General features: G+C 50.0%; 1 pseudogene; it reads right to left on the reverse strand.

Annotated features, from left to right (window-relative positions):
• Positions 1–108: 108 nt before the first annotated feature.
• On the reverse strand, positions 109–22,862 carry LOC119921260 (annotated as a pseudogene).
• Between the last annotated feature and the right edge of the window lie 817 nt (positions 22,863–23,679).

The raw sequence follows: 23,679 nt of genomic DNA on the forward strand, positions 1-23,679 counted from the left end.
AGTATGGACTGTAGTGGGGAGAGATAGATGGCTGAGAGGTCAGCAAGGAGGCTGACACAGAAATCCAGGTGAGATAGGATGTGTCAAAATAACACGAGCCACAGCACACTAAACCCTGGCATCATCAGCCATTGTAGTGTGGTCAGTAGGTGCCATGAAGCTCAGCAGCTTACTAAGGACATGATACCGGAGTTTTCTTCCTTTCCAGGCTTTCCTATCCACTTTCTTGTGAATTTTACTCCATAACTTCTGAATAGCCAGCCATTGCCCGCCCATGACCACCTGATCATTTGGATCCAAGGAACTGGTCTTCTGTTCTATAAGTTCTAGTAGAAGCTGGTGGTAAAAGTCATCATCATCAAAGATCCCTTCATCCAGGTCCTTCAAATGAGCGTTGGCTGGAGCCTGAGGCAAAATCTCCTGCTGTCCTGGCACACTGTCGGGGATAGGCTGGAGTTCTGGCTCGGCCTTGCCCAGAACACGGTACAAAGAGCGCTTAGTCTGCGTCCGCCGAAGTAATCTCTCTCTGTCTATCAGAATATGATCTATCTGAGTCAGGACTGGGCGCTCTATGGTTCCAAAACCATTTCCCGGCTTGCCAGAAGCCAAATCGGTTTTGTCGTGACATTTTTGCAGCGTTCGTTTACGATAGGATGTGAAATCAGCAAAGCGTTTTGCCATCAAGACAGGGTAGTCACTCATCTCTAGCTTGCTTCCGCTTAGGTGGCCCTTTCCTCTGCTGCTGCTGTTGCTGTCCCTCCTCAACAAGCAATTCCTCCTCCTCTTCACTGGAAATTTCCTCCTCACTTCGGGTTTTTTCCCATCTACCCGGTGCCTCGTGTCTGGATGCTGGTAAGGCAGTTCATCCTGAAGATCCACCAGAGACCTCAATAATGCTTTAAGTGCCTTGTGACTGTTTTTAAGGATGCTGGCAAACTCTGGTCCTCCCTTGACCTTGAATATTGGGAACGTATCTGGCTGTGGAAGCTGGTTGGAGGTGAGTAGGGCCTTCTGCAATTTGATTCTTCCTTCCAAAAGAAGGTCCCATAACGCTATTTGGTTCTTCACAGGTCTTCCTTTCTCCATTTCCTCTGTCACTTTGCATTTCCATCTCCATTTCCATGCCTTATATGGGGCTAACCGTCTTAATCCCCATTTTCCAGGAGATGTAACCTAAACCCAGAGAAGTGAAGTGACTTGCCCAAGGACCCACTGAAGACAGGTGGTGGAGCTAGGATTAGAACCCAGGTCCTTCTGACTCTCAGGCCCGGGCTGTATCCTCTGGGCTACTCTGCTTCTCACTATTAATATGGGTATTCAAGCTTTGGCAGTATGTTATGGCCCTCTGACGAGAAGCTCAAAACATTTGGCAAACGTCATCTCCTGACTGCCCACCAAGTCCGGCGAATATTGTCCCGTCCCAGCTTGACTACCATATCGGTCTACTCACCGGTCCCTCTGTCTCCGGTCTCTCTATTGCCCAGGATAGTTTCCAAAAATCTCACCTGGATCAGCCATGGAAGTGAATGAGCTCCCCAGAGTAAGTGAGTGTTAAGTCAGACGGAAAAGGTCTCAGAAGAGAACTTCAAGAGATCCATACAAGTTAAGGGATGGAGGGAGAAGAGGAACTGGTGAAAGACTTTTCCTTGACTTTGTTTTTTGAATGGTATTTGTTGAGCACCTCCTATGTGCGAGGCACTGTTCTAAGTGCTGGGGTTGATACAAGATAATCGGGTTGGACAGAGTCCCTTTCCCCCATAGTGCTCACAGTCTTATTCCCCATTTTACAAATGAGGTCACTGAGGCACAGAGAAGTGAAGCGACTTGCCCAAGGACACACAGCTGACAAGTAGCGGAACTGGAGTTAGAACACAGGTCCTTCTGACTAGTAGGCCCTGTCTCTATCCACTAGGTCTTGCCACGTATAGACTCCGAAACCATCGAGGGGTAGATGAGAACTGTGTCGAACTGTGTTCGGCCCACCTGTTCAGGATTCAGGCACACTCTCAGGCTCTGTGACTCATAGGAATTTTTTGTGCTCACTCTGTGCCAGGCGCTTTACTAATTGCTTGGGCAGAAACTAGCTAATCACATTGGACACGGTCCCTGTCCCTTTTGGGGCCCACAGTCTTTGTCCCCATTTTGCGGATGAGGGAAATGAGGCACAGAGAAGTGAAGTGCCTTGGCCAAGGTCATACAGAAGACAAGTGGCAGAGCTGGGATTAGAGTCCATGTCCTTCTGACTCCCAGAACCGGGTCTGTGTTTTAGACGGAAAAACATTTCATCGTCACGGGCGCATGACGATGTCACTCTCATGATTCGAGGCCAGAAAGGAGGGGATGCAGGCAGGAGCAGGAAGGCTGGGTCTAGGCTATAGGCCTGGGGTTTCCTTTGCTAACCCCCTGCCACTCCCTAGACCGAGCCATCGGAGCCCGTCGCAATATGGGGGTCGCTCGGTGGCCTCCCGTAGCCCGAGCCGCCATCTAACGGTTATCGGTCAATCGTATCTATTGAGCGTTTACTCTGTGCAGAGCACTGTACGAAGTGCTTGGGAAGGTACACTGCAGTAGAGTTGATAGACACAATCCCTGTCCTTAAGAATCTTGCAGTCTACAGGGGAAGACAGACAGAAGTGCTTAGAGGGGTACCATGTGGCACAGGCCACATGGGAGAACAAATAGGGGAAATGAGAACTTAGTTGTGGAAGACGTTTTAGAGGAGATAATAATAATGATAATAATTCTGGCATTTGGTAAGCGCTTATTCTGCATCCACTGTTCTAAACGGTCGGGTATATACAAGGTACTAGGGTTGTACCACATGGGGCTCACAATCTTAAACTCAATCCCCACTTTATTGATGAGATAACTGAGGCACAAAGAAATTAAGTGGCTTCCCCAGGGGCACACAGCAGACAAATGGAGGAGCCGGGATTAAAACCCACGTCCTCTGATTCCCAAGCCTATGTTCTCTCCACCAATCCACGCTGCATAGAAGTGATTTTAAGAGGGCTCTGAAGGTGGGGAGAGTGGGGTGCTGCCTAATTTGAAGGGTCAGGCTTTCCTGGCCATTCCCTGGGTTCGATGTCAGCGGCCCGAATGTGGGGGTTGTGAGGAGGGAACTGAGACAGGACAGGAAAGGGGGGTGGGGGTCAGGCTGGAGATGAGACTGACTGGAAAGGCGTTTGGAATAAGTGTTTCTCTGGACAAACCCTTTCATCCTATCCTATTCATTCATTCTATTGTATTTATTGAGCACTTACTGTTTGCAGAGCACTGTACTAAGCACTTGTAAAGGACAATTTGTAAACAGATAGATACAATCCCTACCCTGGGCTCACAATTTAGAAGGGGTGACAGACAACAAAACAAATCAAGTAGACAGGCATCTCTAGCATCAGAATAGATAAATAGAATTATAGACAAATACACATCATTAACAAAATAAATAGAATAATGAATATGAACAAATATACACAAGAGCTGTGGGGCGGGTAGAGCAGAGGGAGGGAGTAGGGACGATGGAGAGGGGAGGAGGAGCAGAGGAAAAGGGGGGCTCAGTCTGGAAAGGCCTACCTGCCCTACTCTCTTTTTGGCAGCCATACCCTCATCCAATGATGCATCTGGGCCTTCCCTCAGGGACAACTGATCTCTACCCCAGCTGCTTCCAATCAGGGGAATTAGTGACTAACGCATGCACGCCCCGCCCCCCATATCTCCCTGCCCTATATAAGCCTATAGGGCCCCACTCACTTCAAGGATGGTTGTCTTTGAATCATTGCAAGGGCTGGGCTGGGTGAGCTTGAGAGAATAAGGAGCTTTTTGGAAGGTGGCTTTGATGATTTGGGAGCCTTGAATCTGCTTACTGGTTTGATAGCTGGGAGTTCTTTAAGGCCACGTAATTTCCCCAAGATTTTGCCTGTATAGTTGTGCTGAGAGGGTACCTTTACTCTACCCTGACCTTATTCATTCCTGCGTTAAGGGGTAGGGTTGGGTAGTGGGCAAAAGGGCCTACTACTCCATCTTAGATGGCTTCCTGGTCACTCAAACTGCCTCTTTGTTCTACCACTTCTCCCCCTGGCAGGGGACGTTCTAAGGGACGCCTTGCTACAGAAATCAATCAACAGCATTTGAGATCTTCCTTTGGGAGGAGAATTGTATTAACTGCTTGTGAAAGCCTAATAGAACAGATTAAGCAGACATGCTTCTTGCAGCCTTGCCTCACCACCTCAGCACACCCGTCCCCACTTCTCTGTTCTCATTATGGTGTTGCTTTCCCTTAAACCTTCAGATAGGCCTGTCTTGAGCATGCTGGCATAGTTCCCTTTGAATCTTACAGGTCCAGTATCCGTGTAATGAGGGGGATCGGATCCAGATGATGCATTACAGGTAAGGGAAGATTCTGGGTAAAATAATAGGTATTTAATTGATATGGGGTGAATGCTTCAGTGCTCGGGCAGTGGGAATAAGTGCATTGGTGAGCTGGAAGGGAACATAAAATGTTTGGGTAGGGGCTAAGGAGATGAGAACTTTAGTTAGGGAAGGCCTGTTGAAGAAACAACTTCGGTAAGCCTTTTAAAGAGGTGGAAGACCCCTGGTACGTTGATTGGGTAGGTAGGGGGTGAGAATGCCAGATGGGAGGATATTTGGGATGGGTTGAGGGTGGATGTGGTTCAAGTGAGGCATAAGGAGCTGGCTGGAGTTTTCAGGCTTTTCCTAATCCCAGGTGAGTGCCGTCCAGAGGTGGATGTCGAAGGAGTCTTGATGAGCAGAAAAGAAGAATTAGCTCATTTCTCCTCCCAGAAGCTTCTCAGCACCCTTCCTGGCCATGAGGACTGTTGCCCCTTCAGTGAGGACCCAGATCAGCTGACCCCCATTGAGTGGAAGAATCAGGAGCTGAGCTTCCACTCACTCATCCATTCACTCAGTCGTATTTATTGAGCGCTAATTGTGTGCAGAGCACTGTACTAAGCGCCTGGGAAGTACAGGTTGGCAACATATAGAGATGGTCCCATCTCTAAGGGAAGGTGATGGGGCCATATATGGATAACTAGGGGTTAATGCAGGAGTAGGACAAGATGTGCAGAGGGGCCTGTCACTGTCAGTACTGTGGCTGGTTCTACCAACTGGGGCTAAGGCTCTGCATAGGGAACTGACTCGGTTTGACTTGATTTGGGGGCTGAGGAGACCCAGGACCCTTAATTCTATAGATGGGTCATTCCTCCCTGAACTCACAGTCCTGTCCACAGGGTCACCCTGCAAATACTCAGTGCCTCCAGCGGTGGAACCCCTCTGTGCTTGACAGTGACTGCCTCTGAGGGAGTTGGGAGGGTGGGCTTGCGGGTGGGGAGCAGAGAAGAGCCTAGTGTTTAGAGTGAAGCTGACTAAAGTGTTCTATGGCTTGATAGATGTGAGCTCTACTGGGCCAGGAAACTTCCCCAAGGCCCTCCATGCGGGGCTGTTCTGTGGAGGTATCATCCTCACGGATGTCGACCTCATTAATGCCTTGGTTCGGGGCCAGGGTTGGGTACTGGGGTGAAGAGCCTAACACTCTCGCCAGGCTACATGGCCACTGAAACTGCCTCTTTGTTCTCCAGCTTCTTGCTGTGGCTGTGGAAGTTCTAAATGGCATTTGGCTCCTGAAATCCATGAATGATACGTGAGGGCTTGGCATATGCAGAGCACTCTGCTTGGCGGAGTAGACTGCAACAGATGTAATACACCTGTTGCATGCCACCCTCAGTCACCCGCCTCAGCATACCTGTCCCCAATTGTCTGCAATTCTAATAGGGTTCTCTTTCTATCTTATAGGTCCAACATCAATATAATGAGGGGGACCCAGATAATACAATACAGGTAAGGGACGACTCCGAGTAGAAAGATATGTACTGAATGGGGATTAATGCTTCAGGGATTAGTGGGTGAGAGTAAGTGCATGGGTGAGCTGGACGTGAACATAAAATGCATGTTTGGAGGGGTGGGGGCAATGGGGCCCGGCGGTGGGGATGAGAGCTTGTCAGAGAAGAAAATATTTCAGTAGGGCTTTTCAAGATGTGGGAGAAAGCTGGGAGATCCACTAGGAAGGTTGGGGGCGGAGGGAGGATGTGGTCCAAGTGTGGCATAAGGGGAAGGCTGGAGCTTTCAGGCTATTTCTAATCCCAGGTAAGTGTCGTTTGAAGGTGGATGTCGGAGTCCTGATGACAGGAAGAGATGGACCAGTGGATGTCCCTTCCCACAACCTTCTCACCAACCTTCCTGGCTATGAGGACTCTTGCCCCTTCAGTGGGGAGCTGAGCCCCATGGAAATGAGGAATCCAGAGCTGAGCTTCCATCTCTAAGAGAAGGTGTTGGGAGGTCATGTGGGGATGACTAGGGGTTACTGCAAGAGGAGGACCAGGTGTACAGAGGGGTCTGTCACTCTCAGTATTGTGGCTGGTTCTACCAACTGGTGCTAAGGCTCTGCATAGGGAACTGTTTCTGTCTGACTTGACTCTGGGACTGAGAAGACCCAGGCTCTTTAATTCTATAGAAGTGTCACTTCTCCCTGAACGCAGTCCTGTCCACAGGGTCACCCTGCAAATCCTCAGTTCCTTTAGAGGTGGAACCTCTCTGTGCTCGACAGTGACTGCCTCTGTGGGAGATGGGAGGGTGTTGGGGGAGAGGGGAGTGGGGAAGAGTCTAGTGTTAAGAGTGAAGCTCACTAAGTGTTCTGTGGCTTGCTAGACATGAGCCTTTGTAGCCTGGGAAAAATTTCCCAAGGTTCTCCCTGCATGGCTATTCTGTGGGGGTATCATCCAGAGGGATGTTGACCTCATTAATGTCCAGGTTCAGGGTCAGGGATTGGTACTGGGGTGAAGGTCTTAGGGCTCCCTCTCAGAAGTCTTCCTGTCCACTCAAACTGCCTCTTTGTTCTACAGCTTCTCCGTGTGGCTGTGGAAGTTACAAAGGACACTTGGTTCCTGCAATTCATCAATGGTATGTGTGTGCTTAGTATATGCAGAGCACTGTACTAAGTGTTTGGGAGAAAACAAAGAAACAGAACTAGCACACCTGTTCCCTGCCACCCTGAGTCATGACCTCAGAACATCTGTCCCCACTTGACTGCAATTCTAACAGAGTTCCCTTTCAATCTTATAGGTTCACCATCTGTTTGTTGGGGAGTCCCAGATGATATAACACAGGTAAGGGAAGGATATGAGTGTGGAGATGCCGGTCAAGGGCGGTGACGGCGACAATGAGGAGATTCCATGTCAGGGTCTCCGGGTAGACCAGGAGGAACAGTGTAGCCTGGACCAGCTGCAGCTCCCGAACCGCCGAGAATCCCAGCAGGAGGAATTCCCTCACCTTGGAGAGGTTGGACATTTCTGCAGGATGATGTCGACTTTCTGCACGGAAAGAGGGAAGATTTCAATTTACAGACCTCGATGGCATCGATAACGGAATCAAAATTAATTCCTATAGGAGCAAATCAATCGTTTGCACGTACTGAGCACCTACAGAGTTCAATAGTATTAGTACAAATGATCCCCACTGTCAAGGAATTCCAAGCTCGCAGTCTTGTTGGAGTGGCATAGTGTAGTGGAAAGGGCACAGTCTTTAAAGTCGGAGGACTTGGCTTCTAATTCTGGCTCTACCACATGCCTCTTGTGTGACTTTGGGCAACATACTTAACTTCTCTGAGCATCAGATTCTTCATTTATAAAACAGAAATTCAAGACCTGAATTTCTCCCTGCTACTGAGACTGTGAGCCCAGTGTGGGGTAAAAACTGTGTCCTATCTGATTACTGTGCATCCCCCTCTGTACATTCTACTGTGCTTGGTGTATAATTAGCATTTAACAAAAGACACAGGCATTATTATTATTTGGGGAAACAGAAACCTAAAATAAATTGAAGATAGGAGGCTATCAGAGAATATAAAAATATGAACCTCGCTGCTGTGAAATGTTGTAGCTCAATCGACATATTTATTGAGCAGTTACTATGTTCAGAGCACTGTAATAAATGGTCAGGAGAGTCCAGGATAATGGAGTTCGTAGATACAGTCCCTGCCTATGACGGGCGTATAGTCTAGAAGTGATTTTATACTCAAACTAATATCCTCAGACCCTCTCAGGATCACACCTGGAGAGTTTTCCAGTACTCTACTAGTCTCGGCTACCGGAGGGAGAGTCAAGCATAGGCCTGCCCATTCCATTCCTGGCTTTGCCAGTGGCTAGCGAGTGGAAGGCAATCTGCTCCAAGTCAAAACTCATCTGTGCTGGGCATCGACGTCATGGGAGAGAGTCTAGGGCAGAGATTCAAGTTTACTGCATGGGAGAAGGTAAACCACTGCCATTTGTTAACCAAGAAAGCTTTATGGATAAACTACAAGTAGTCATTCTGGTATGTATATCCACAGAGTTTTCTTGGTAAACATAAAGAAGTGCTTTGCCATTGCCTCCTTCCGCGCAGTGAAAACCTGAGTCTCTACCGTTGTCTGTCTTTGATCCACATTTTGATCATTTGTTCATCTGCCTTTGACTCCTTCCCATCCCGCTGCTGACCAGAAAAGATAAATCTGATGCTTCTGCTTAGACCTTTCGGTTATGGGTAACCCTAGTGAGAGTATCTCTCAATGACATAGCTCTAAAGTACACTGGTGTACGCAAACTCTCTTGCCATGGTAACGCATTGATTCGTAGGAGAACTTTGGAACAGAAGAACTGATGATGGTACCGGGTTTTTTCCCGGAATCAGTCACAGTGTCTCATCCCTGACAATCACGTTTCCGCTGAAAAGGTTTTTAACATACAGCAACCACTGATAGCGGAAGTGGCTGAAGCATCGTGCCGCTACTCGGTTGTAGCATGCAAGCCTGGCAGGCGGGTGTCACGGTAGCCAGGGTGAGGATGCTGAGGGAGGAGAGCTATGTCGGTGATGGGGCCACTGGTGGATTCAGCACGGGGATGGGAGTCAGAAGGATGTGGGTTCTAATCCCGGCTCCCTCACAAGTCTAATGTGTGACATTGGGCCAGTCACTTCATTTCTCTGTGCCTTGGTTACCTCATCTGCAAAATGGGGATAAGAGCCTGAGCTCCATGATGGGCAGGGACTGTGTCCAACCTGATTAACTTGTATCTACCTCAGCGCTTAGAAAAGTGCTTGGCACACAGTAAGCGCATAATATGTACCAAAAATATTTATAATTTCTTATTGCTGGCAAACCATATCCCTTCTACAAGCCTGCCCTGTTTTTCTCTGAACTGGTATCTCCCCTCTTCTAGACTGTGAGCCCGTTGTAGGCAGGGATTGTCTCTGTTGCTGAATTGTACTTTCCAAGCGCTCAGTACAGTGTTCTGTACACAGTAAGAGCTCAAAAAATACAATTGAAAGAATGAATGAACCCTAACCTGTTCCCCAACTTCGAGAATCTCCCCAGAATGGCTCCATCTCTGGCTTCATCCTTCTTGTTCCATCCTGTCTCTCTCCACCCCCGCTCACTCTCACCAGGGAAGCCAGGCCTGGAGGGGGGCACTGATCTCCTCTGGACTGGGCTGGTCTCCTCTTTGTCCTAGGATTCCTGGATTCATTCAGCCACAAAGGGCCGGCCAGGAGCCCCCAGCGACTCTCTGCTCTCCCATGGATATTGAACAGCTCTCCAAACGGACCCTGTTCCCGTACATAAAAACAGTCACTTGCTCCGAGGGGGATCCCTGCAGGACTGACCTGGGCACCTGTGGATGGACCTGGTGGGCCAGGTGACGCGAGAAACTTCTGGTAATATGGTTCTTGAGGTCCTGCAGAGATAAGAACCTGGCACTGCCAACTGCAGCAACAGCCCTGGCCGGTGATGTTCCCTTGGCAACAACAGCATCTTCTTCTACATAAGTTTACCCGTATCGAGAGAAAGAGAGAGAGAGAGAGAGAGAGAGAGAGAGAGAGAGAGAGAGAGAGAGAGAGAGATGCTTCTGAATAGGAGAAACTGCAGAGTCCCAGCTCTCCCGAATTCTTGCCAGGTGACCTTGAGCAAGTCATTTCACTTCTCTGGGCCTCAGCTTCCTCAGTGGTAAAACGGAGATGCAATACTCATTCTCCTTCCTATGTAGACTGTGTACCTCATATGGGAGAGGGATTGTGTGCAACCTGAATAATTTATATCTATCCCAGCGCTTAGAACAGTGCTTGACACGAAGTAAGTGCTTAACAAATGGCAAGCTCAGTTAGTGTCTGAAGACTAGAAGCGGCTTGGCCTAATGGAAAGAACCCGGGCCTGGGAGCCAGAGAACTTGGGTTCTAATCCTGACTTCACCACTCATCTGCTCTGTGACTTTGGGCAAGTCACTTCATTTCCCATGTCCTCATTTACCCCCTCTGAGGGACTGAGAGTCCTATGTATGATAGGGACTGTATTCAACGTGATGATCTTGTAACTGCCTCAGCATTTAGCCACATGTTTGCTAGGTGACCTTGGTCTAATCACTTTACTTCTGCTAAGCATGTCTCCTTTACTGTAAAATGGGGATTAAATTATATGCCCTCCATACTTAGACTGTGAGCCCCATGTGGACAAGGATTATACCCAACCTAATTATTATTTGCTTCCTTCATTCAATCATATTTATTGAGCACTTACAATGTGAATAGCATTGTACTAAGCAGTTGGAAAGTACACTTCAGCCACAAAGAGAGACAATCCGTGCCCACAACGGGTTTACAATCTAGAAGCAGGGAGATGGGCATCAAAACGAATAAACAGTCATCAGTAGCATCAATATAACTAAGTTGAATTATAGATATATACACATCATTAATATAAATGAAAAGAATTATAATTTGGTACAAATATGTACAAGTGCTGCAGTGGAGGAGAGGGTGTAGAGCAAAGGGAGCGAGTCAGGGTGATGAGGAGGGGAAGGGGAGCAAAGGAAAAGGGGGGCTTAGTCTGGGATTAGCTTGTATCCACTACAGCACAAAGCTCAGTAGCTGGCACAAAGTAAACACATTACCAATACCTTAAAAACAGTCCTCACTGGGCTCTGGAAGGATTTAACCTCCTCCTAGCTGTGTCTATAAAAACATACATAACTGCAGAGGTGGTGAAAAAGTGCTGAAGAGGTAATTTAATAAATCATTCAATCTGAAGTATTTACTGAACTCCTAAGGTGTGCGGAGACCTATGCTAAGATCTTTGAGACAATTGTAGACTATCAAAACATAAACCCTCGCCTTATTCTAGAGGTGGGAAACAGATGCTAAAGTTATAGAAGGAAGAAGGAAACATACGTTTTTAAGTAATAGGGCATGTATAAAAGTTAATCAGTGGTATTTATTGAATGCTTATTATATGAAGAGCAGTGTACTAAGGGACTGTGTAGATAATACAATATGACAGAATTAACAGACATGTTCCATGATAATAAAAAGCTTAAGAAATCTTTAGAAAAGCAAAAGGAGTTAGTAGGTGTGATCTGGAGAGGAAGGAAATGAAGGGGGAAACGTTCTTTGTGATGATTATGGTGATGATGATAGTGATGATGATAATGGTATTTTTAAGCGCTTACTATACGTGAAGCACTATTCTAAGCACTGGGATAGATACAAGGATATCAGGCTGTCCCATGTGGGACTCACAGTCTTAATCCCCATTGTATAGATGAGGTAACTGAGGCATTGAGAAGTTAAATGGCTTGCCCAAGGTAACACAGCAGACAAGTGGCAGAGCTGGGATTAGAACCTAAATCCTTTGACTCCCAGGCCCCTGCTCTTTCCCCTAAACCATGCTGCTTCTCATCTTGGGATGGGATGATAATTCGGAAGGATATTGAAGATGGGGAGAGCAGAGGCCTGGTGGGCTTATCGATCAATCAATCAGTAAATCGTATTTATTGAGTGTTTACTGAGTTCGGAGCACTGCACTACACACTTGGGAGACTAAATATAACAGAGTTGGTAGGTCTGATCCCTGCTTGCAGTCTATAAGGGGTGACAGACTTGAATATAACTGATTAAGTGTTGGATATGGACATAGGTGCTGTGGGACCAATGAAGGGTGAATAAAAAGAGCAAATCCAAGCCCAGGGGTGTCACAGAAGGGAGTGGATTGAACGGAGAGGAAGTTCCTGACGGGAGGAATAATAATGATAATAATAATAATATTAATGACATTTATTAAGCGCTTACTATGTGCTAAGCACTGTTCTAAACAACGGAGAGGTTACAAGGTGATAATGCTGTCCCACGGGGGCTCACAGTCTTAATCCCCCATTTTACAGATGAGGTAAGTAAGGCACAGAGAAGTTAAGTTACTTGCCCAAAGTCACACAGCTGACTATTGGTAGAGCTGGGATTTGTACCCATGACCTCTGAATCCAAAGCCCGGGCTCTTTTCACTGAGCCACACTCCTCTCAAGTGCTACTCCGGCCACCTGTGCTTCTGACCCCATTCCCTCTCATCTCATGAAATCTCTCGCTACGTCCCTTCTCCCCCCCTTAACTTCCATCTTCAACCGCTCACTCTCCACTGGTTCCTTTCCCTCTGCCTTCAAACATGCCCATGTCTCTCCCATCCTAATAAAAACCCAATATTGACCCCACCTCACCTTCTATATCGGCCCATCTCCCTCCTACCATTCCTTTCCAAACTCCTTGAACGAGTCGTCTACACAAGCTGCCTCGAATTCCTCAACCCCAACTCTGTCTTCGGCCACCTCCAGTCTGGCTTCCGTCACTAAATTCCACGGAAACCGCCCTCTCAAAGGTCAACAATGACATCCCACTTGCCAAATCCAATGGCTCATACTCTATCCTAATCCTCCTCGACCTTTCAGCTGCCTTCGACACTGTGAACCGCCCCCTTCTCCTCAACACGCTATCCAACCTTGGCTTCACAGACTCCGTCCTCTCATGGTTCTCCTCTTATCTCTCCGGTCGTTCATTCTCAATCTCTTTTTCAGGCTCCTCCTCCCCGTCTCATCCCCTTACTTTGGGGATCCCCCAAGGTTCAGTTCTCGGTCCCCTTCTGTTCTCGATCTACACTCACTCCCTTGGTGACCTCATTCGCTCCCATGGCTTCAACTATCATCTCTACGCTGATGACACCCAAATCTACATCTCTACCCCTGCTCTCTCCCCCTCCCTCCAGGCTCGCATCTCCTCCTTCCTTCAGGACATCTCCATCTGCCCGCCACATAAAACTCAACATGTCCAAGACTGAACTCCTTGTCTTCCCTCCCAAACCCTGCCCTCTCCCTGACTTTCCCATCACTGTTGACGGCACTACCATCCTTCCCGTTTCACAAGCCCTCAACCTTGGTGTCATCCTCGACTCCGCTCTCTCATTCACTCCTCACATCCAAGCCATCACCAAAACCAGCCGGTCTCAGCTCCGCAACATTGCCAAGATTCGCCCTTTCCTCTCCATCCAAACCGCTACCTTGCTCGTTCAAGCTCTCATCCTATCCAGTCTGGACTACTGCATCAGCCTCCTCTCTGATCTCCCATCGTCGTGTCTCTCCTCAATTCAATCCATACTTCACGCCGCTGCCCGGATTGTCTTTGTCCAGAAACGCTCTTGGCATGTTACTCCTCTCCTCAAAAATCTCCAGTGGCTACCAATCAATCTGCGCATCAGGCAGAAACTCCTCACCCTGGGTTTCAAGGCTCTCCATCACCTTGCCCGCTCCTATTTTACCTCCCTTCTCTCCTTCTACAGCCCAGCCCGCACCCTCTGCTCCTCTGCCGCTAATCTCCTCACCGTGCCTCGTTCTCGCCTGTCCCACCGTCGACCCCCGGCCCACGTCATCCCCCTGGCCTGGAATGCTCTCCCTCCCAACATCCACCAAGCTAGGTCTCTTCCTCCCTTCAAGGCCCTACTAAGAGCTCACCTCCTCCAGGAGGCCTTCCCAGACTGAGCCCCCTCCTTCCTCTCCCTCTTTTCCCCCTCTCTATCCCCCCATCTTACCTCCTTCCCTTCCCCACAGCACCTGTATATATGTTTGCACGTATTTATTACTCTATTTATTTATTTATTTTTTACTTGTACACATCTATTCTATTTATTTAATTTTGTTAATACGTTTGGTTTTGTTCTCTGTCTCCCCCTTCTAGACTGTGAGCCCACTGTTGTGTAGGGACTGTCTCTATATGTTGCCAGCTTGTACTTCCCAAGTGAATAGTACAATTCTCTGCACACAGGAAGTGCTAAATAAATACGATTGATTGATTGATTAGTGTAAATACTGTGAATACGGTATTATTTACACAGTAAAATATCTTCTCTTTCTTTCTCCTGTCTATAGTTTATTCTGATGGCTTTTTCCCCTTTCAGATAGTTAGCTTGTTGAAGGCAGGGATTGTGTCTGCTAACTCTTTGTATTCTTCCAAGCGCTTAGAACAGTGCTCTGTACATAGTTATAGTAAATACCACTGATTGATTGATCATGCCTACGACTTCCATTGTTCCATTACCCTCTGCAAGACATTCTGGGACCCACTGAAAGTGATGGTCCGTAGTGCTGACACTGTGCTGAAGTACCGTATCGCGGTGGACGCTTGGCATGGTAGTGAGGTTTTAGTGGAAGCAGGAGATGTGTGTGATGGTTCGGGGTTATTGAACTGGAAAACACCTCTCCTCCTACAAGCCCACCGCCCCGGCTAGTGGCGGCAGCCTTGTTCTGAGCCCCAATTTAGGCCCCGGACTAACTCCATCTCTTCCGTCCTGATCCTCGTCCCCCCTGCCCATCCATCCCACTCACTCCAGGGCACTGTCACTGGGGCAGCATGGGGTTGGGCGTCGCTGACCTCTGCAGGGTTGGACTGGTCCCCTCTTTCCCTCGGGCTCCTGGGTTCCATCAGCTAGGAAGGAACAGAGAGGAGCTCTCGATCTCTCTCCTCTCTCCCTCAGATTCCGAAAAGCTTTCCAGAGGGGACCCTGTCCCTGTAGATCCTGCTCCCGGAAGGATCCTCTCCTCAGAGCGCCGCCATAGACGCCCGAGACTCCGTTCCCGAGAGGCCCGCCCGCCCGCCATCACACCGCGAGACGCCCGGGACTCCGTTCCCGAGAGGCCCGCCCGCCATCACACCGCGAGGACTTGCTGCTCCCGGAAGGATCCTCTCCTCAGAGCGCCGCCATAGACGCCCGGGACTCCGTTCCCGAGAGGCCCGCCCGCCCGCCATCACACCAGGAGGCCTTGCTGCTCCCGGAAGGATCCTCTCCTCAGAGCGCCGCCATAGACACCCGGGACTCCGTTCCCGAGAGGCCCGCCCGCCCGCCCGCCCGCCATCATACCGCGAGACGCCCGGACTCCGTTCCCGAGAGGCCCGCCCGCCATCACACCGCGAGGACTTGCTGCTTCCGGAAGGATCCTCTCCTCAGAGCGCCGCCATAGACGCCCGGGACTCCGTTCCCGAAGGCCCGCCCGCCCGCCATCACACCAGGAGGCCCTGCTGCTCCCAGAAGGATCCTCTCCTCAGAGCGCCGCCATAGTCACCCGGGACTCCGTTCCCGAGAGGCCCGCCCGCCCGCCCGCCATCACACCGCGAGACGCCCGGGACTCCGTTCCCGAGAGGCCCGCCCGCCATCACACCGCGAGGCCTTGCTGCTCCCGGAAGGATCCTCTCCTCAGAGCGCCACCATAGACGCCCGGGACTCCGTTCCCGAGAGGCCCGCCCGCCATCACACTGCGAGACGCCCGGGACTCTGTTCCCGAGAGGCCCGCCCGCCATCACACCGCGAGACCTTGCTGCTCCGGGAAGGATCCTCTCCTCAGAGCGCCGCCATAGTCACCCGGGACTCCGTTCCCGAGAGGCCCGCCCGCCCGCCCGCCATCACACCGCGAGACGCCCGGGACTCCGTTCCCGAGAGGCCCGCCCGCCATCACACCGCGAGGCCTTGCTGCTCCCGGAAGGATCCTCTCCTCAGCGCGCCGCCATAGACGCCCGGGACTCCGTTCCCGCGAGGCCCGGCCGCCCACCCACCCGCCATCTCAGCGCCCCCACGGACGCCCCCCGTGCTTCCACCCCCCCCCCACTTAGGAGGCCTTCCGTAAAGTGCCCCTCATCCCCCCCCCCCCTTCCCGGTCCGGTCCTGACTGACTCTCCCCCCGCCCCCAGGTAAAAAGCCCTTGTTAACACCTGGTTAGCACCATGTTAGCACCATGTTACATGTTACATTAACGACAACCTCATTCACACCTACTCAGCCCTCCCATGCTAGTTGACTGTTCCCTCCCCTCCCCAGGTATCTCTGCTCCCTGACCCCCCTTAACTGGCCCACCCTACTCCAGCTCTTAATAGTTTGTATCTGCTCTCTGTGGCATCATTATCTGCCAATTCTATTATTGCCATAGCATATTGATTGCTTAACTACACCCTGTGATGCCATCACCTACTTTTATCATTGCTACTGTTTTATTGCTTCTACATCTCAATTGTTAACCCCCCGCTGTACTGTCACTCGCCCTGCTGACCTCACCATGAACTTTCAGTTCCCTTGCTCCCAACTGCCATTCCCATTCCTCACCTTCCCCTTCCCCTCTCCCACCCAGCTGTTTCCCTCCCTCTCACCCACCAAAACCACTCCCCCTCACCCCCTACTAAGGATTCCTCTGTACCAGTGCAGGTCCTCCGCTTCTCCCTCCCGGCCCCCTCCCTCCCCTTCTCCCCGCCCCCACCCCATCCCAGTTCTCCTTTCCCATCGCCACCCCCCCTTCCCACTCTCCCCGCCCAGGCCCCCGCCAACTAATCCCAATCCAAACCCTCCCCACCCCTCGCACCCTTCCCCCTCCCTCCCCACCCTCGACAGCTGCTGCCAAGTGTGGCCTCTGGAACCCCCGCTCCGTTTTAAGTAAGACCCCTTTCATCCTGGACCTTTTCCTTTCCAGTTCTCTACGCCTCCTCGCCCTAACTGAAACATGGCTGTCTCCGGACGACACGGTCTCTTCTGCTGCTCTCTCCAGTGGAGGCCTCTTCTTCTCCCACTTCTCCAGACTCACCGGAAAAGGAGGAGGTGTCGGTTTCCTTCTCGCCCCCCAATGTCGCTTTCGCACTATCCCTCCTCCCCCTTCCCTTTCCTTCTCTTCCTTTGAAGCCCACATTATTCGCCTCTACCACCCCCTCCAGATTCTTGTAGCCGTCATCTACCGCCCTCCCGGCACCACTTCCAACTTCTTTAACGACTTTGACCCCTTCCTCACCTTCCTTCTCTCCTTCTCCATGCCCACTCTGATCCTCGGAGACTTCAATATCCACATGGATATCCCTAACGACTCCTCTGCCACCCGCCTTCTATCTCTCCTTGACGCTTCCAACCTCTTCCTCCACCCCACCTCACCCACTCACCAACTTGGTCATACCCTCGACCTCATCATCTCCTACCGCTGCACTGTGTCCACCCTCACCAACTCTGAAATCCCTCTCTCTGATCATAATCTTCTCACCTGCCTCCTCACTCACACTCCTTTCCCCTGTAAATCCATATTACTCCCTCACAGAGATCTCCGCTCTCTGGACCCCACCCATCTTTCGGAGTGCCTCACACCCCACCTCGCCACCCTCTCCTCTCTACCCAGTCTTGATGATCAGATTACTGCTCTCAACTCTACCATTTCTACTCAGCTAGACTCACTCGCTCCCCTTTCCCTTCGCCGCTCTCGCACCACTAACCCACAACCCTGGATCACTGCCACTGTCCACCTCCTTCGCTCTTATGCTCGAGCTGCCGAGCGCTGCTGGCGAAAGTCTAAACAGCATGCCAACCTCGTTCACTTCAAGTTTATCCTTTCCTGTCTTAACTCAGCCCTCTCTTCTGCCAGACAAAACTATTTCTCCTCCCTTATTGACACCCATGCCCATCACCCCCGCCAGCTCTTCCGTACATTCAACTCCCTTCTCAGGCCCCCGGTTCCTCCCCCTCCTCCTTCCCTCACCCCCAACGATCTGGCCTCCTACTTCATTAACAAATTTAAATCCATCAGGTCCGACCTCCCCAAAGTCTCTTCCCCCCTTTCCCCATCCCCCCGGCTCTCAACACTCTCTGCTACTCTCCCATCCTTCCCAGCGGTATCCTCAGAGGAACTCTCCTCCCTCCTCTCAAGTGCTACTCCGGCCACCTGTGCTTCTGACTCTATGCCCTCTCATCTTATGAAATCTCTCGCTCCATCCCTTCTCCCCTCCTTACCTTCCATCTTCAACCGCTCACTCTCCACTAGTTCCTTCCCCTCTGCCTTCAAACATGCCCATGTCTCTCCCATCCTAAAAAAACCCTCTCTTGACCCCACCTCACCTTCTAGTTATCGTCCCATATCCCTCCTACCATTCCTTTCCAAACTCCTTGAACGAGTTGTCTACACGCACTGCCTAGAATTCCTCAACGACAACTCTCTCCTCGACCCCCTCCAGTCTGGCTTCCGTCCCCTTCATTCCACGGAACCTGCCCTCTCAAAGGTCACCAATGACCTCCTGCTTGCCAAATCCAACGGCTCATATTCTGTCCTAATCCTCCTCGACCTCTCAGCTGCCTTTGACACTGTGGACCACCCCCTTCTCCTCAACACGCTATCTGACCTTGGCTTCACAGACTCCGTCCTCTCCTGGTTCTCCTCTTATCTCTCCGGTCGTTCTTTCTCAGTCTCTTTTGCAGGCTCCTCCTCCCCCTCCCATCCCCTTACTGTGGGGGTTCCCCAAGGTTCAGTGCTTGGTCCCCTTCTGTTCTCAATCTACACTCACTCCCTTGGTGACCTCATTCACTCCCACGGCTTCAACTATCATCTCTACGCTGATGACACCCAGATCTACATCTCTGCCCCTGCTCTCTCCCCCTCCCTCCAGGCTCGCATCTCCTCCTGCCTTCAGGACATCTCCATCTGGATGTCCGCCCGCCACCTAAAGCTCAACATGTCGAAGACTGAGCTCCTTGTCTTCCCTCCCAAACCTTGTCCTCTCCCTGACTTTCCCATCTCTGTTGACAGCACTACCATCCTTCCCGTCTCACAAGCCCGCAAACTTGGTGTCATCCTCGACTCCGCTCTCTCATTCACCCCTCACATCCCAGCCGTCACCAAAACCTGCCGGTCTCAGCTCCGCAACATTGCCAAGATCCGCCCTTTCCTCTCCATCCAAACCGCTACCCTGCTCATTCAAGCTCTCATCCTATCCCGTCTGGACTACTGCACCAGCCTTCTCTCTGATCTCCCATCCTTGTGTCTCTCTCCACTTCAATCCATACTTCACGCTGCTGCCCGGATTATCTTTGTCCAGAAACGCTCTGGGCATATTACTCCCCTCCTCAAAAATCTCCAGTGGCTACCAATCAATCTGCGCATCAGGCAGAAACTCCTCACCCTGGGCTTCAAGGCTCTCCATCACCTCGCCCCCTCCTACCTCACCTCCCTTCTCTCCTTCTATTGCCCAGCCCGCAACCTCCGCTCCTCCACCGCTAATCTCCTCACTGTACCTCGTTCTCGCCTGTCCCGCCGTCGACCCCCGGCCCACGTCATCCCCCGGGCCTGGAATGCCCTCCCTCTGCTCCTCCGCCAAGCTAGCTCTCTTCCTCCCTTCAAGGCCCTGCTGAGAGCTCACCTCCTCCAGGAGGCCTTCCCAGACTGAGCCCCTTCCTTCCTCTCCCCCTCGTCCCCCTCTCCATCCCCCCATCTTACCTCCTTCCCTTCCCCATAGCACCTGTATATATGTATATATGGTTGTACATATTTATTACTCTATTTATTCATTTATTTATTTATTTTACTTGTACATTTCTATCCTATTTTATTTTGTTGGTATGTTTGGTTCCGTTCTCTGTCTCCCCCTTTTAGACTGTGAGCCCACTGTTGGGTACACTATGTGTGGCCAATTTGTACTTCCCAATCGCTTAGTACAGTGCTCTGCGCACAGTAAGGGCTCAATAAATACGATTGATTGATTGATTGATAAAGCAGGAGCTGCCCTGAGGGAGTTCCTGGAGGATGACCTGGGGCCCTGCCGAGGGATCTTGTGGCCTGGACAAGCCAAGCACCCCCTGGTCACGTGGTCTCTGAGTCTCCTGGGAGACAAGGGCCCGGTTTGTGCCGTATCAGCGATAGTGCCGGCCCTCGGAATTCCCGTGGAAACAGCGGCATCCACATCCCAGCGTCCCAACGATTCCTGTTTTCAACGACAGTCTTTAGCCACTGCAATTGGTATCACCTTTGTCTAATTCAAAACCTGAGACACTCAGTATGTCAGTTAATCAACCAATTGTAACTTTTTCTGATGGCCTTTGTGAAGCACTTACTATATATCAGGCACCATACTACGTGTTGGAGTAGATACAAGCTAATCAGATTAGACCGAGTCCACGTTCCCTGCTCATTCATTCATTCATTCAGTCGTATTCATTGAGCGCTTACTGTGTGCAGAGCACTGTACTAAGCGCTTGGAAAGTACAAGTCGGCAACATATAGAGACGGTCCCTACCCAACAACAGGCTCACAATCTAGAAGGGTGCTTATATCTCAACCCCAGTTTTACAGTTAAGGGAACTGAGGTACAGAGAAGGTAAACGACCCTGCCCAAGGTCACAAAGCAGACATGTGGTGGAACGGGGATCAGAACCCATGTACATTTGAATCCCAGGCCTGCGCTCTACCCACTAGGCAACGCTGCTTCTTCTGATTTGTCCTGATTGCAAATCAATTGAAGTGCTGTATATATACTGACTGTATAAACTGTATAAACTGTACTCTTGAATCAAGAGTTCATCCTCTTTCTCATCTTTCCCTTCTCTCCTTCCTCTTGTATGTAATTTACTCTACATCTATCTCCACCAATAGATTATAATTTCCTGCAGAGCAGGAACAATGCAATTTTATCTCTTTTCATCTCTCCTGAGAGTTTACTACACTGCTTTGCACCCAGGATGTGGTCAATAAATACCATTGATAACAGTATAATAGTAGTACTTCTGGTCTGCAGGTAACTCTGTGCCGAGCACTGTTCTAAATGCAAGAGTAGATACAAGGTAATCACTTTGGAAACAGTCCCTGTGGCACACGGTGTTCATAGTCTTAATCCCCCTTATACAGATGAGGGAACTGAGGCACAGAAAAGTGAAGTGACCTGTCGCAGATCAAAGGTCGGACAAGTAGAGGAACTGAGATCAGAACCCTCGACTTCTGACTCCCAAGCTCGTGCTCTGGATGGATGGTTGGATGGATGGTTGGATAGATGGATATATGAATGGTTGATAGAATGAATGGATGGAAAGAAGGACAAATGGATTGATGAGCGAGGATGGATTTGACAAGACAAATGGAGCTGCAGTCATCCCATTTTCCCTTCTACCATACCTCTGCACATTTTCCTACTTTCATACTCACACCCAGAGTCATGCTAAGGAGCATATCATTGTATCTTCATAGTCATTGCTAATAATGATATGATTATTGCATTTATTAAGCGGCTGTGTGCCTAAATTGTTCCACGTGCTGGGGTAGAAACAAAAGACTCAGTACAGACACAATTTCTATCCCAAAGGGGCTCAGAGTGTAAGAGGAAGAGAGAGTCTAGGGATATTAAGTCACTGCCTCAATTTCACACAGCAGGCCAGTAGCAGAGCTGACATAAGAACTCGTCTCAATCAATCAATCATATTTATTGAGCATTTACTCTGGGGCCAGCACTGTACTAAGCATTTGTAAAAGTTCAATATAACAAAGTTGGTAGACACGTTCCCTGCCCACAATAAGCTTACAGTCTAGAGAGATTCCCATTCCTTTAGGCCATGATAATTTTTTTTTTAAATTATGGTATTTGTTAAGCACTTGCTATGTGCCAAGCACTGTTCTAAGCACAGTGGGGTAGATGCAAGCTAATCGGGTTGTCCCACGTGGGATTTACAGTCTTAATACCCATTTTACAGACGAGGTAACTGAGGCACGGAGAGGTTACGTGGCTAAGCCAAGGTCAAACAGAAGACAAGTGACAGAGCAGGGATTAGACCTACCCCAAAACTGGATTTGCTGTACTAAACACTTGGGAGAGTTCAGTTTACAATAGTTGTTAAACACATTCCGTGGCCACAATGAGCTTACAGTCTACAGGGACTCCCCTTCCCGTAGGCCATGATGCCTCCCTAAAACTGGATTGTCATTACTACTTCAGTCAGCCGCGTCCTTCCCAGACTGACAATTCAACAACGTCCAGCGTTTTCTGTGAACCCAGTAGGACTTCTAAGTATCTGGCTAGGTCCAAGAACAATTCCTTGGTTAAGTGGTGGTGTGAGATTATTTGCACAAGGAAGGAGACATTTTGTCCCAGAGCAGAGGCTGGGTGAATGACCCTTTTAGGATCTTGACCATGGCGGCCTTCATGTCCCTGTTCCTCAGGCTGTAGATTATGGGGTTCAGGGTTGGGGAATACTACCTTGTAGAACATGTACACCAGCAGGTCCAGGATCAAGAAGGACTCTGAGCGCGGCTTGTTGTAGACAAATACACCCACACAGAGGAAAACATTGAGGACGACGAGATGAGGCAGGCAGGTGGAGAAGGCTTTGGCCTGGACCTCCATTGTCGAAATCCTCAGCATGGCCCGGAAGATATGTGCGTATGAGATGACGATGGACAGGAAGCAGACGACAGCTAAGGCTGCCCGAAAATTACAGTCACGTCAATGGCGATGTGCTTCTCGGAGCAGGTGATCTTCAGCAGAGGAGGGACCTCACAGAAGAACCAGGGGACGACGTGCGACCTGACGAAGAACAGGGAGAAGGTCGAAGCCGAAATCAAGACTCCAAACGGACTCCCGGTGAGCCAGGAAGCAGACGCCCTCTAGCCACAGACCCCTTGGTTCATGACGACCTCATAGCCAACGGGACGGCAGATCGTGTCGTAGCGGTCATAATACATCGCCGGGATAGTGAACATCTCTGAACTGCCAAATAGAACCACCGAGAAGACCTGGGAAGTACAGCCCAGGAAGGAAATGGATCTACGGTCGGTCTAAATGGACTGGGGAACGATGACGGATATGAGGCAGAAGTCGAGGACAGACAAGTTGCTGAAGAAGAAGTACACTGGGGTGTGGAGGCGTCAGTCAAGTGTAGTGACGGCAACGATGAGGAGATTCCCCATCAGGGCCGCTAAGTAGAGCAGGAAGAACAGCGCGGCCTGGATCAGCTGCAGCTTCCGGATCTCCGAGAATCCCAGCAGGTAGAACTGTGTCTTCATGGTGACATTGGTCATTTTCTGGGAATTGACGATGGCTGCGTAAGGACATTTAGAAAAGATATGGATGAGAATAATATTCCAGAAATAAAGTGTACAGGAGAGGAGAAAATCTTTGGGTTGGAGGGAATCTCGGGTTTTTTACGGTAATTTTTCACGCTCGCTACGTTCCAGATACTGTATTGCACACTGATCAGGTTGCTTATTTCCTCCAATCAACCTGCTTTGGTTCAGGACAGCACTGAAACCATTCCTGACTCCAAGAGGTCTATTCCATTGGCAAACATCTGCAAGAATTGTGGTCCCATAATTCTCTATAATTGAAGTAGCAGCACAGCCAAGTGGAAATAAAATGGTCCCGGGAGTCTAGAGGACCTTGGGGCTGGGCTGTAGAAAGAGAGAAGAGAAGTGAGGTAGGAGAGGGCGAGGTGATGGAGAGCCTTGAAGCCGAGGGTTAGGAGTTTTTGCCAGATGCGCAGGGTGACTGGTAGCCACTGGA

This window comes from Tachyglossus aculeatus (genome assembly GCF_015852505.1).
Source record: "Tachyglossus aculeatus isolate mTacAcu1 chromosome 12 unlocalized genomic scaffold, mTacAcu1.pri SUPER_6_unloc_2, whole genome shotgun sequence".
Lineage (NCBI taxonomy): Eukaryota > Metazoa > Chordata > Mammalia > Monotremata > Tachyglossidae > Tachyglossus > Tachyglossus aculeatus.